The sequence below is a fragment of the Oncorhynchus clarkii genome, chromosome 16, assembly GCF_045791955.1.
Source record: "Oncorhynchus clarkii lewisi isolate Uvic-CL-2024 chromosome 16, UVic_Ocla_1.0, whole genome shotgun sequence".
NCBI lineage: Eukaryota > Metazoa > Chordata > Actinopteri > Salmoniformes > Salmonidae > Oncorhynchus > Oncorhynchus clarkii.
Genome location: NC_092162.1, coordinates 49,793,057 through 49,809,081, shown reverse-complemented (window position 1 = coordinate 49,809,081; position 16,025 = coordinate 49,793,057).

Genomic DNA, 16,025 nt, shown 5'->3' with positions numbered 1-16,025 from the left:
TGCCGTACAGAAACCCAGCCTAAAACCCCAAACAGCAAGCAATGCAGGTGTAGAAGCACGGTGGCTAGGAAAAACTCCCTAGAAAGGCCAGAACCTAGGAAGAAACCTAGAGAGGAACCAGGCTATGAGGGGAGGCCAGTCCTCTTCTGGCTGTGCTGGGTGGAGATTATAACAGAACATGGCCAAGATGTTCAAATGTTCATAAATGACCAGCAGGGTCAAATAATAATTATCACAGTAGTTGTCGAGGGTGCAACAGGTCAGAACCTCAGGAGTAAATGTCAGTTGGCTTTTCATAGCCGATCATTGAGAGTATCTCTACCACTCCTGCTGTCTCTAGAGAGTTAAAAACAGCAGGTCTGGGACAGATAGCACGTCCGGTGAACCGGTCAGGGTTTCATAGCCGCAGGCAGAACAGTTGAAACTGGAGCAGCAGCATGGCCAGGTGGACTTGGGACAGCAAGGAGTCATCATGCCAGGTAGTCCTGAGGCATGGTCCTAGGAGAGAGAAAGAGAGAGAGAGAGAGAGAGAGAGAGAGAGAGAGAGAGAGAGAGAGAGAGAGAGAAAGAAAGAAAATTAGAGAGAGCATACTTAAATTCACACAGGATATCGGATAAGACAGGAGAAATACTCCAGATATAACAGACTAACCCTAGCCCCCGACACATAAACTACTGCAGCATAAATACTGGAGGCTGAGACAGGAGGGGTCAGAAATCCTCATTGACACAACTCTGCAATAAAGGGTTCTGGAGTCTGATGCCCAGGTCCAATGGCAAAAAACTTTACATTGTTCAATCATTTAACATATTGTATTTGACAATGGGTCAACTACTTTAACCATCAATGAATTTTTTTAAGACACATTCATAAAAAGTTATTGTTAAAATTGTTTAATAGTCATTTGTGCTTGTCAAATTGTAAGCTTGAATTGGTTGAATAATGGTTTATTCTGTATACAGTGCCTTCAGAAAGTATTCAGACCCCTTGACTTTTTCCACGTTTTGTTACGTTACAGCCTTATTATAAGATTGATCAAATAAAATGAAATCATCATCAATCTACACACAATACTCCCTAATGACAAAGCAATATACATTTGTTTTTAGAAAGTATTCAGATCCTTTGCTATGAGACTCAAAATTGAGCTCAGGTGCATCCTGTTCTCATTGATCATTCTTGAGAAGTTTCTACAACTCCATCGGAGTCCACTAAATTCAATTGATTGGACATGATTTGGAAAGGCACACGTGTCTATATAAGGCCCAACAGGCGACAGTGCATGTCAGAGCAAAAACCAAGCCATGAAGTTGAAGGAATTGTCAGTAGAGCTCCGAGACCGGATTGTATCGAGGCACAGATCTGGGCAAATGTGTACCAAAACATTTCTGTAGCATTGAAGGTCCCCAAGAACACAGTGGCCTCCATCATTCATGAATGGAAGAAGTTTGCAACCACCAAGACTCTTCCTAGAGCCGTCAGAGAGGTGACCAAGAACCTGATGGTCACTCTGACAGAGCTCAGGAGTTCCTATGTGGAGATGGGAGAACCTTCCAGAAGGACAACCAACTCTGCAGTACTCCACTAATCAGGCCTTTATTGTAGAGTGGCCAGATTGAAGCCACTCCTCAGTAAAAATGACAGCCTGCTTGGAGTTTGCCAAAAGGCCCCTAAAGGACTCTCAGACCATGAGAAACAAGATCCTCTGGTCTGATGAAACCAAGATTGAACTCTTTGGCCTGAATGCCAAGCGTCATGTCTGTAGGAAACCTGGCACCATCCTTACGGTGGAGCATGGTGGTGGCAGTATCATGCGGTGGGGAGGGTTTTCAGCAGCAGGGACTGCTAGACTAGTCAGGATTCAGGGAAAGATGAACGGAGCAAAGTATAGAGAGATCCTAGATGAAAACCTGCTCCAGAGCGTTCAGGACCTCAGACTTGGGTGAAGGTTCACCTTCCAACAGGAACAACAACACTAAGCACATAGCCAAGACAACCCAGGAATGTCTTTGAGTGGCCCAGCCAGAGCCCTGAAACCTGAAAACAGCTGTGCAGCGACACTCCATCCAACCTGGCAGAGCTTGAGAGGATCTGCAGAGAAGAATGGGATAAACTCCCAAAATACAGGTATGCCAACTGTCACGTTCTGACCTTAGTTCTTTTGTTATGTCTTTGTTTTAGTATGGTCAGGGCGTGAGTTGGGTGGGTTGTCTATGTTCCCTTTTCTATGATTTGGGATTTCTGTGTTTGGCCTGGTATGGTTCTCAATCAGAAGCAGCTGTCATTCGTTGTCCCTGATAGAGAACCATACTTAGGTAGCCTGGTTTCACTTTTGAGTGGTGGGTGATTGTTTCCTGTGTCTGTGTTTGTACCACACAGGACTGTTTCGATTTTCGTTTGTTCATTCATGTTGTTATTTTGTATTTTTGTAGTGTTCAGTTTTATATATTAAAATGGACACTTAACACGCTGCACATTGGTCCGACCTCTCTTACTCCTCGTCAGAAGAAGAGGACAATCGTTAGCATCATTCCCAAGAGGACTCGAGGCTGTAATCGTTGCCAAAGGTGCTTCAACAAAGTGCTGAGTAAAGGGTCTGAATACTTATGTAAATGTGACATTTTGAAGATTGATGAGGATTTTGTAAATGCTTTAAAATCCATTTTAGAATAAACCTGTAATGTAACAATATAAGGGCACAAGGCCAGACCCAGATGCAGACACAGGAAGCAGATGGTTGAAGTCTTAGATGTTTATTAATCCAAAAAGGAGTAGGCAAGAGAACTGGAGTACAGTAGGTACCGAAGGGCAGGCAGGCTTGAGGTCAGGGCAGTTAGAATAGTCAGGCAGGCAGGAATGGAGTCCAGAAAACAGGCAAGGGTCAAAACCGGGAGGACCAGCAAAAGATAATAGAAAAAAGAGTACTGGAAAAAAAAAACATTGACTTGACAAACATACAAGACGAACTGGCACATAGAGACAGGAAACACAGGGATAAATACACCAGGGAAAATAAGCGACACCTGGAGGGGGTGGAGACAATAACAAGGACAGGTGAAACAGATCAGGTTGTGACAAACAAAACATGGAAAAAGTCAAGGGGTCTGAATGCTTTCCGAATGCACTGTATATGTGACCGACCAGCTCGATTTGGTCCTATGTTGCAAAATTTGAAATGGTGTTTTTTTACATTCGAAAAAAGTAGAGACTCGGAACTAGAAAATGGCATATCATACACGGCAGTTGAGAAACAATGGGAAAGTTATTTTGCTTTAAACATTGATCAACTTGAAACCCCACTTTTGAGAAATCGGCCTTTGAATTGTTTGGTACACCTACTGGAGAGCTTTTCTACACCCACTCAACATCGTTCAGCATTATTCACACCCTCTTAAGCTTTAGCCCCATCCATCTCTTCAAGGACGTGTGACACATATGCACTTTCCTGAAACGAGTCACATATGAACTTAAAATGGTCATGGACAAACTTTTATTCCATCATGTGACGTTCTAAGGGTTTCCCTGTTGAGGGACATTCTCACTTTAGGATGGGATGCATTGGTGCAATTATGTATCCCAGAAAAAAAGACATCATTTCAAGATCTACCTATATGCACAACACGCTCGAAATAATGATGACCTCGAACATGCCCACATGTGTTGACAGTGACGTCATGTAACAGTGCGCAAAGAATGGGGTTAAGAAGAAGGTCAGTGGGCAAAATCCAGACATGACAGATTGCCACGAAAGAAACAAAGTCAAAACAGGAGAGAGAAAGTACGTTTTCTATGCAATTTATTTAGCTTTTTTGGACAATCTAGCATAGGTGGAAGATCTAGCATCTGCTGGATGATCTAGTATAGGTAGTTAGTTAGTATTTGCTAGCTAGCTAGCCTAGTGTTGGCTAGCTAACTGTAGATAGCAAAAGTAAACTGGCATGTTTGCTAGGCCTACCAACTAGGCTAGCTAGCTAGTTACCATCTACAGAATAGATTTTCCATGCAATCTAGATTTTTTTGGGGATTAGCTAGCACGCTAGCTAGCTAGTTTTCTAACCTTGATTATCCATCTAGCTAATGCTGGCAAATATGCTATGATCGCTACTCGCTAGCTAACTAGCAAGCTATTTAACATTAACTGTGCTCAATGGTCTTATCTTCCCTGAACCTTGTTCTCAGGGCATGTTGTTGTTACACCTCTGTAATTACAGACTGCAATTACCACCAGTTACATGCTGTTATGACTATGTTATGAATATGTAACTATGCGTTATTACAAATAACTACAGTACTTGTTACAGTGTAATTACACATGTAAATAGGCTGCAATGAGGAGCAGTCTAAGTGTTACCACAGTTGGCATGTGAGTAAAGGCATGGCGTATTAAAAAAATCACAGCAAGTGTGATGGAAACAGGAAGCGTCGGTACAATTTTATAAATGTTGACAGACAATTTGTTCGTTCAACATGGTCGGATATTTTGTGTCTCTAAAATTAATTTACGATTTATTTTACAATTGTTTGTTCTGTGGTCCTCCCACTGCGACTTGGAAAAACATGCACAATTTTGGCTACAGGGTTGTGAAAGTGCACGTGATGAGCTTGATGCATCTTTCCAATAAATATAAAGGATCTTATTTTGTATGCTAGTGACATGATGATCAGTGCTTAGCTGCCAATTAACAAATACAAATGATCTTGCTCTTATCCATCTCATCATATAACCTACCCTGTCCAGTGTCCACCTCATCAGTGAATTGTTGTCTAGAGAGCATACGAGAAAACCAGATTGTGCAAGTTTGCCATTTATCGCAACAGTTAGGTGTCGTTGCTAATGGTCTCTGATCACTGTCCTTTTGCATGTATTAGAGATGCCAAACAAATGAACACTGATACTCGCTTAACAAGCTTTTCTTCATGATATGTATTACCCTGACTTCTCCTCTATCAGTTACATGCCTGACCCTGAATTAGCTCGAGAATTGTTTTCATCTATTTTCATCTCTGGCAGACAAACATGCCCCCTTTAAATGGCCTAGAGTAAAAAATGGAACAAATCCTTGCTTCTCTACAGAACTTTCACATCTTTTTATGATGAGAAATCAGGCCTGGATTAAGGCTAGACAAACTGACTCTGTAGCTGATTAGCAGTTTTTCAGGTAATTGAGAAATAGATGCCCTTCCTCAGTCAACAAAGCTATATCTAGCTACTTTCTAAGTTCTATCTCAGACTCTGCTGCTGATCGGTCAAAATGTTGGAAAACAGTTAAGGCACTGAAGCATGGAAATTCCTCTCCTTCCCTGCCTAAGCAAGTTGTGTATGACTCTGGGATTATTACTGAGAAAAAATTGATAAGTGATACTATTAATCATCATTTTATCTCGCAGGCTTTTTATATGAAAGAAATTGTGGTTTAACTGACCCTAGTTAGCCAGTCAACTGCCTGCCCCTCTCTAGTTGGCTCGATGGAAGTTCTGTCAATTTTTACTGAATTTTAGTTTTCATTTCAACAACTTTCTACTTGTGATGTGCTAGATGCCTTGCAAATCCACTGGGGCTGGTTTGATTGATCCTTTGTTGCTTCAGCTTTCTGATCCTCTGATTGCAGAATCTTTAACACATTACAATTATTTCTGGTACCATCCCAGGGTCTGGAAGTCGACCCATGCTGTATACTTCCCCTTTGGAAAGGTGGTGACCAGTGTAACCTAAATAATTAATGTCCCATTTCCAAACTCTCTTACCTAGCAAAAACGAATCCTTGGTGAATACTAAATTTCGATCCTTTTTAACGATGACATGTATGCACACCAGTCAGGTTTCAGACCAGGTAGTGATAGCACCACCTCTGCTACTTATTTGGTTTTTAATTATGTTCTTAATTGTTTGGATAAACATTGTGTAGACCTTTTTATTGACCTGTCCAAAGCCTTCGACATTGTGGATCACTCATTACTTTTTCAGAAGCTTTCATCAATTGGCTTGGACCAGGCTGCATGTAGCTGTTTTGGAAATTATTAAGTACAGAACACAGTGTGTATTTACTGATGGTGTTAAATCAGGTTTTCTGGACATAACAAAGGGTGTCCCACGGGGATCGATTCTTGGTCCATTTCTTTTCACTATTTACATGGACAATATTGGTTTATCTGTAAAAAAAATAAAAAATGTTCACCTATATGCAGATGCAGATGCTATTTCCCCCACAGATAACCCGGCTCTGTCAGAGCTTCAATCTACCTTTATTGCCCTACATTGCGTTTTATTACGGGCGATAGGTTCAGTACACGTCATTGCGTTTTATTACGGGCGACAGGTTTAGTACACGTCATTGCATTTTATTACGGGCGATAGGTTCAGTACACGTCATTGCGTTTTATTACGGGCGATAGGTTCAGTACACGTCATTGCGTTTTATTACGGGCGATAGGTTCAGTACACGTCATTGCGTTTTATTACGGGCGATAGGTTCAGTACACATCATTGCGTTTTATTACGGGCGCTAGGTTCAGTACACGTCATTGCATTTTATTACGGGCGATAGGTTCAGTACACGTCATTGCATTTTATTACGGGCGCTAGGTTCAGTACACTTCATTGCGTTTTATTACGGGCGATAGGTTCAGTACACGTCATTGCGTTTTATTACGGGCGATAGGTTCAGTACACATCATTGCATTTTATTACGGGCGCTAGGTTCAGTACATGTCATTGCATTTTATTACGGGCGATAGGTTCAGTACACGTCATTGCGTTTTATTACGGGCGCTAGGTTCAGTACACGTCATTGCATTTTATTACGGGCGATAGGTTCAGTACACGTCATTGCATTTTATTACGGGCGATAGGTTCAGTACACGTCATTGCATTTTATTACGGGCGATAGGTTCAGTACATGTCATTGCATTTTGTATTAGAATGTGGCTGGCCCTCCTTAAAGTCTCGTAGATCGATGCATTGCGCTCTTTTTGTCTATAAGGCTTTCTTGCATAAACTTGTGCCACCCTTTACCTCATTGTTAACCTATACTGTAGATGTACGGGCTACCGGACCCAGGCTCAAGGATGGCTAACTCTGGAGAGCCCTTCGATCTCCACTGAGTTGGGTAGATCTGCTTTTAGTTTTTTTGTACCTTACATGTGGAATGATCTACAATGCACTTTAAAATGAGAGGGAGGAATTTAAGTCTTCTAGTGCATTTCAAACGGTTTTTAGGGGACTTTTTTTTACTGAAGAATGTGTCTGCTTTTTATGATTGTGTTTTGCTTTTTGTGCATTGTTGTGTATAATAACATGTGTTTTAATATGTAAATGAATGCGTAGTTTAATGTGTTTATTGATTTGAATGTGTATTGTGGTGCTATACAGGGCTCATCTGGAAAAGAGACCTTGGTCTCAGCATTGATTCCCTGTCAAAATAAAGATTCATATACAGTGCCTTGCGAAAGTATTCGGCCCCCTTGAACTTTGCGACCTTTTGCCACATTTCAGGCTTCAAACATAAAGATATAAAACTGTATTTTTTTGTGAAGAATCAACAACAAGTGGGACACAATCATGAAGTGGAACGACATTTATTGGATATTTCAAACTTTTTTAACAAATCAAAAACTGAAAAATTGGGCGTGCAAAATTATTCAGCCCCTTTACTTTCAGTGCAGCAAACTCTCTCCAGAAGTTCAGTGAGGATCTCTGAATGATCCAATGTTGACCTAAATGACTAATGATGATAAATACAATCCACCTGTGTGTAATCAAGTCTCTGTATAAATGCACCTGCACTGTGATAGTCTCAGAGGTCCGTTAAAAACGCAGAGAGCATCATGAAGAACAAGGAACACACCAGGCAGGTCCGAGATACTGTTGTGAAGAAGTTTAAAGCCGGATTTGGATACAAAAAGATTTCCCAAGCTTTAAACATCCCAAGGAGCACTGTGCCAGCGATAATATTGAAATGGAAGGAGTATCAGACCACTGCAAATCTACCAAGACCTGGCCGTCCCTCTAATTTTTCAGCTCATACAAGGAGAAGACTGATCAGAGATGCAGCCAAGAGGCCCATGATCACTCTGGATGAACTGCAGAGATCTACAGCTGAGGTGGGAGACTCTGTCCATAGGACAACAATCAGTCGTATATTGCACAAATCTGGCCTTTATGGAAGAGTGGCAAGAAGAAAGCCATTTCTTAAAGATATCCATAAAAAGTGTCGTTTAAAGTTTGCCACAAGCCACCTGGGAGACACACCAAACATGTGGAAGAAGGTGCTCTGGTCAGATGAAACCAAAATTGAACTTTTTGGCAACAATGCAAAATGTTATGTTTGGTGTAAAAGCAACACAGCTCATCACCCTGAACACACCATACCCACTGTCAAACATGGTGGTGGCAGCATCATGGTTTGGGCCTGCTTTTCTTCAGCAGGGACAGGGAAGATGGTTAAAATTGATGGGAAGATGGATGGAGCCAAATACAGGACCATTCTGGAAGAAAACCTGATGGAGTCTGCAAAAGACCTGAGACTGGGACGGAGATTTGTCTTCCAACAAGACAATGATCCAAAACATAAAGCAAAATCTACAATGGAATGGTTCAAAAATAAACATATCCAGGTGTTAGAATGGCCAAGTCAAAGTCCAGACCTGAATCCAATCGAGAATCTGTGGAAAGAACTGAAAACTGCTGTTCACAAATGCTCTCCATCCAACCTCACTGAGCTCGAGCTGTTTTGCAAGGAGGAATGGGAAAAAATGTCAGTCTCTCGATGTGCAAAACTGATAGAGACATACCCCAAGCGACTTACAGCTGTAATCGCAGCAAAAGGTGGCGCTACAAAGTATTAACTTAAGGGGGCTGAATAATTTTGCACGCCCAATTTTTCAGTTTTTGTTTGTTAAAAAAGTTTGAAATATCCAATAAATGTCGTTCCACTTCATGATTGTGTCCCACTTGTTGTTGATTCTTCACAAAAAAATACAGTTTTCTATCTTTATGTTTGAAGCCTGAAATGTGGCAAAAGGTCGCAAAGTTCAAGGGGGCCGAATACTTTCGCAAGGCACTGTATGTGTTATCTGTAGAGTGGAAAATGCAATAGAAACATTAAAAGTAAATGTTTTTTATTCGGTACGTGAAATCTTAAGCCCAAACTCACAGCTTTTTATCCACAACAAAGTCAGCCTGGTGGAAATACTCTTCTGGTGGAGAAAGTGTGCTTCCACCAGACTGACTTTGTTGTGGATAAAAAGCTGTGCGCTTACACCTACGTTTTCATGAACCAAATGAAAAACCTTTACGTGAAAATCTGTCACAAATTAGATGGAAATCTTGCTACAGAGAAAGTAATTTTTTAAAGAAAGCATAAAGTGTTTATTCATATCATTACAAACTCTTGACATTACACTCCTGGTTGCATATTTATTTAAGCAATGTTAGACCTGTGCCTTTCATTCAGACACCTGGGATGAAAGCGCTATGATGAAATTGTCACCCCACATTAGATCGCTGTGCTATAGCGCAAAGTCAAGCGGCAGGGGAGAGAGTGAGAGTAAGAGGGAGTAGGTGATATTGATCATAATAAGCATGGCAAATGACCTCCCAATTATTTTTTAGACGGGAGCCATATGACTTGGGAGGAAGCAGGCCTTTTCCATGAATGAGCAATGAGTGGGGCTCTGTGAGCACGTCTGCAACCAGCGGCACTCTGGTGTCCAGGGCCCCCCGACGTACTGAGTGATTGAATTGTATTTCTGATGGAGCAATCCTCAACATCTTTAACTTAAAAGCAGAGCGCCATAAAACAAAACAAATTCCAACACGCCGAGCCCTCGTGATTAATGTCATTTAATATCCTTATGCAGGCCGAAATGTTGTATTCCCAAGTGACCATGAGGCATGTCTGATTGACAGTGATCAAGAAAGTAGGGGTGTTAACCCCAATGTCATTGTCAATCTGCATATCCGTTATATCGCAACTGTGTAATTTTCCCACTGATGTATCGGCTAAATGATTCCTCCTCTCCTAGTTGAAATGGTGTGGTTGAAGATCAAGACCGTTAAATGTATGAATACTTTGGGGTCTACATGAAACGCACAACATTACTATCTAGTCACTTAAGCAAGAAAACACCACTTGCACATTGATTAAAGCACACAATAAGAGCATGCAATACACTAGTGTTGGCATTCCATGTTTGTCATAATATACTGGTTACGCTGGCCATGAAATGTCATGCTCTCTTCTGAAAGTCCCAAAGGTATATAATGAAAACTGTACATCAAGACAGAACATAACCAAAGGCCATTGTTGTTTCAGGAGCAGAAGAATTGCCTTCCCGAAGTATGTCTTGTACTTTACTGTACCTTATTGTATTGGTAGTGGGCTTGTTTTTGCTTCCATAGTTGCATGAGAGCAGAGCTACTTCTTTTTGTCTTACATGTGACAGGATTTTTCTCACATTCTGATGCCTCTAGCTCACCCTCTCTGTTAATTCCAGCAGGCCTTAAATAGGTTTCAAACCTCTCCTCCAGGGTGCGCTCTCCACCTCCCTGTCCCACCCTTTCTTTTTAACACATTATTCTGATGAGCGACGGAAGATATCTAAAAACCTGACAGATTTGGACAGACTGAGTTTAATTGCAGTTTACTAACGTCACATATCCGTCTATCCGTCAGCACAGGCTAAAAAGGCGTCCTCTTAAGGGCATGGAGTGACTCGTGAAGTCAAGGAACAACTGGCAACCTGTACATTTGAAAGCCATATTTTTCAGAATTCCTAAACTGTTGCCATAGCAATGCTTTTTATAGCCTGTGTCGAAACTCATTAAGATGCTTGAGTGGTGAATTTGGGGAATTGAAATATATTCAGAAGTTTTTTTTGTTACATTTTTTGTAGTCTAAAAACACATTACATCTTGGTTGGTGAGGAACTCAAGTAGGCATTTGAGAAATGTATGTGTGAATGTGAAATGTGTGCGTGTATGAGTAGTGCTGACTGTGTGAGGTCACACCGCCATTTTAGAGCCTCAGGTCATTAAATGTAAACGAGTGCTCCGCAGAAGACATTTGGGAGAGGCCTGCATTTTGATTTCAATCGTAAATTGTCAGAAGCAAACTACCTGTCAGGACAAGAATAGTATTTTTTCATCTTTGTCAACTATTTCCATACTGAGTAAGTGCATCTGAGACCAAGAAAAACTGCAACCCGGTTTCAGAAATGCCTTTGCTTTCCTGGGTCAGTGGTATTTATGGTGCTTCTTGAGTAGGTTGTGTTATGATGCGACGGGTTGTGAGTTCCCGTCCCTGTCGGAGAGAAATTTCCACTCTATCACGTTTCTGACTACGGCTTTACAATATGTATATTTCATCTATACCTCACCAAACTCTCATATCAAATATCTAAAGAAGAATCCAGTTTAGTCTTTTTTAAATTGTAAACTTAAAAATGATTATAATACACATAACTAGGGAGAGAGCAGCACCTCAGTCCTGGTCAGCACAGTCATCATCCAGCTATAAGCTACTATGCCAAAATGTAACTCCTTCTCTGTATCCTCACTTGAGCTCAAATCAAATACAGTTTGACAAGTTGTTGAATACTGCCAATTATCAAGTCCCTGAATCATGTCAGCTTAAAAAGAGACTAACATCTCACTGAGTTTATTCACCATAATGTGTACGTGTATGTATTTGTCAATTTCTTCCACAGTGTGCAATTTGTTTTCACGCAATCATTGCCAGAAAAGATGAATCACGAATAATGCATGATGCCATCTTTAAAATGAACCCCTCAGTGCTTGATTTGTACAGTTATATTTTTCCTTACCTCCCCATCCATAATACTTTTATCCTTTTTACTCTTTTATCCATTGCCTTTTTAAATGATTCAAACGGTTGTGATAATCAAATGGAATGGATCCCATGGTTTCTGTATCGTCTCTAATTCCTCCTGTTCATCGTCATCACACATCCGGCTGTCCTGAATTGTATCTGTGAGGCCTCCTCTCCAGAGTGTCTTTATAGCAGCCTTAAGGAGGACGCAGTGCTTCTGGCCAAGAAAACACAGAGAGAGCAGTGGAACCAACTGATTCCTGCTGGCAGACAACGAGACTCAGGCAAGCAGGCAGCCACTAGAGGTTTGCCATATACTGTATGGAGGCTGCTGAGGGGATTCCCCCCCTCCATCACAACCACCCCTCAGCATTGCCGCATTTTCTGCTTGCGTCAAATAAGCCAGCTTGAACTGCTTAATTATATTATGTAAGCCGTGAGATCAAGGAGCATATTGAGAGCTTCCTCTTAAGCGCATCAACGTGTGTGAGTCTGTGTGTATGTTTGTGTTGGGGGTGGTGGTGTAAAGAATGAGCAGTGGCCCTAGTTCTTGAGCACTTCATCATATTATTTTCTTTCAACCGCCTCCAGACGGGGGCGTGCCAATCTCCCCTGATCAAACTCCCCTGATCTCTCCGAGAGAGAGCTTACTGGGGCTCAGTGTCTGCTCTGAGAAAGCGCCTCAGATGGAATGTTTACTATTTGATAACATGTCACATCAGGATCAAATTGTTGACAGGCACTTCCTACAGTTGTGTGAACAGGTTAGAATGGGAGTAAGCCTCAACAACCCATCGCAAGCATGCTTGACAAAACACGGACAGAAGATGCTTGCTGGCACCAGTTTTGCAGCTTAGAAGGAGGAAATGTGTTTTTTGGGGGCACATTGCAGAGGATAATGTGTTTTTTTTATAAAAACCTTCACAGGATGAGTAACATCCTTGAGTGGCTGACATGACACCCTGAATCATTTCAAAACTATTTTGTGGTTCCCAAGGGTAGACCAAAAAACTGGTGACGTGCTGAGTAAAAAAAAAAGAAGAAAGATTGACAACGTGTCGGTTTAGTGCTGCAAGAATTTTACCTTCCCCTTTAGCACTTTTCAAACAGTGGAATGTAAGGATTTGTTCTTGTTCAGCTTGAAACAACGTGGCTCTGCAACAGTAAGCCAACTTTGAACGGTCTGCAGTTTCCATTTGAAAACAACACAATGATCGAAAGAACGAACAGGCATTCTATTGGAGTAAAAGTAAGGTGCACTTATGCTTGGAAAATAGCAACATCTTACATAACTGGACTGCTATTTTCACAAGCTGGTGCAGGACACTATTAATTAACATTGGACAACAGTAAAGGTACATAATAAAACAAAACATTGGATGCATTGGGCCAAATAAACCAAATTGGTCATCAGTTTTTATTTTAACCTTCATCTAACTAGGCAAGTCAGTTAAGAACAATTCTTATTTTCAATGACAGCCTACAGGGGAACAGTTAACCTTTGTTAACCTTGTTCTACCTTGTCAGCTCAGAGATTCCAACGCTCTAACCACTAGGCTACCTGCCGTGGTTAGAGAGTGTCACATAAATGTGTCAAATAAATGTATGTACTTACTCATAAGTGATATGCAGGCTCTATTATTTTTAATCAAGATACCTTTCTTCATGTAGTTTTCTCATTTCTTTTTCCCTATGACAGTGTAAAGTAACACCATAACCTGTCCCGTAGATGGCAAGGAGTAGCACTGAACATCTGGATTCTATGATTTTGATATTGAGGTATCTGGACCAGAATGCTGCTATTCTGTTATTTTCTGAGGAAAGAAAAAAACAGCCTTACCGATCTGATCCTGTATTTCAAAAAAGAGGATAACAGAATCCGGATCATTCTGATCCAGATTAAGCGTTTTGATAAACTGAGCCGCACAGGCATGTGCTCTTGAAGTCAGCTCTCAGCAATTTGCTGTGATTGGGTTGTGGTTAACAAGCGGTGAAGAAACCTTAATGCACTTCTTCCAGTCTGTAGTAGTGAGAACTTCAGTCACATTTCGACACCTCTTAAAGAGCTCTTAGGGGTACATTAAACACGCTGCTAGCAGCGGCACAAAAGACCCCCTGACATTTCTTTGTTTTCACACTTGGCTAGGAGATCATACATTTGGCAGGGTTGAATTAAGTTTAATCCTACTGCATAGAAGATCAAGTTTCATTATCAGTGATCTACAAAGTCTGAAGGAATATTCCAAAGGTATAAGAATTAAGTTTACTGTTATAAAATCAGTTAAAGGATTTGATAGTTCATTGACAGTATGGCAGTGTGCTGAAAAACCAATACTTTTATGCTACATAGGCTATTCCTTTTGGTACACTTAAATTATGCCTTATGCATTGTAAAACCATTGCATCAAAATTATAAACCCCTTTACAATTTTAAACACAAGGTCATTTAAATAACCCAAATCACATATATGCAGTGCACTGGGCTCAAACTGAATTTGAAAGTAGCTGATTAAGCTTGTCTGGTGCAATGGAATAGTCCCAAAAATGCAAACCTCGCCCATCTGGCATTGTAGGGGCAGCGCTCATCCCAGGTCTGACGCAGTAAGGGTCAAATTTGTTATTGTTTTCATAATTGCCGCGGTGTTCATTTACAGTAGCAAACAAAACTGTTCTGGAAGAAAATGTGTGATGTGAGGAAAATGCAGTCTGTTTAAAAATAAACGCAAGGAATGGCTGATGTATTCACGGGAACTGTGGGTCCTACAAGTTGGCTGCACAATAATTACATCTCCCGGGGATCACAGGGAAAACGTTTTTTAAATGAAAAGCCAGCAAGGCAAGAGTTACATTGAGTGTTGCTGGTCTCTCTTTCTCTCGAAAACACAGAATAATTGCAATATCTCTCCAGCATACAGACAGATCATGTGGAACCACTTGTCATGTTGTGTTCCTGCTGCCATGTGTTGTGTTTTCTGGGGGTGGGGGGTAATGGAATTAAATGTTTCTATTCACACTCCTAGAGGGTAAGGCATTCAACCCCAACCGAATGAAAACATTAAGCTGGCAGAAACCTTGGTAGGTCTACCACCTCAAGGATTTGCTAAAGTTAGTCGCCATGGTAGCGGAATCAACCACTGTGTATTTGCTCTACAGAGGGCAGTCAAATAAGTTGTAGAGAATCGCAGCATTGTAATTGTTCGCTGTTTCAACACAAGGAAGGACACAAGCTGTAGTTATGGGCAAGTATTCACAAAGCATCTCAGAATAGGAAGGTTGTAGGAATAGGAAGTTGATCTAGGATCAGTCCCCCCCTGCTTATCATTTTGATTTAAAAGGAAAAAGCACTCCTACTCTGAGACACTTTCTGATTACAGGCCCAACATGATGTCGAAGAGAGGAGAAGTGCCTGAAAATGAAAGGTTTGCTGATCTTACTTTGAATGTGTAACGGTGGTTGGTAACCTTCAATCTGGCTGTATCAAGAGGATTATAAAAGCTTTATGGGACAATCATCAACATTTGAAATGCATTTTCAAAATACATACAGTGGGGAGAACAAGTATTTGATACACTGCCGATTTTGCAGGTTTTCCTACTTACAAAGCATGTAGAGGTCTGGTTTCCCACTGGGCACATACTGGTTGAATCAACATTGTTTCTACATCATTTGAATTAAATTATGTTGAACCAACTTGGAATAGATGTTGAATTGACGTCTGTGCCCAGTGGGTTATGAAGTTGTACTGAATATAGCCCGAGAGGAGGAGGATTGACTCCATTTCTGTGTTCCATTGTGCTTTTATGTCACTCTCTACCTGAGGAAATACCACTATGTATTGTAAAATATATATGTTTTTAAACAAATTGTGTTGGCCGAGCACACAGTCCTATGACTGGTAACTTGATTTGCATTTAAATTAAACAATATTGACCAAAACATTTGGCTGATGAGGTTTGTCAGCAGTGAGTGTATTGTGTAATTTACCATGGCCTTTAAAATGTTTGACTTATACGTATATTGATTTGTTCACTCACATGTTTGAGGTAATTGCTTGATTTTACAACGTTACATTCATGGGCCCATGTTCACTGAGTTGGTGTTTGCAAGGTAGGACAGACACTACCTTGTTTATCTAGTATTTATTTTGTCTATCATGTATTGGACCCTTGGTAACAATTTAAGCTGCTCTTACAATA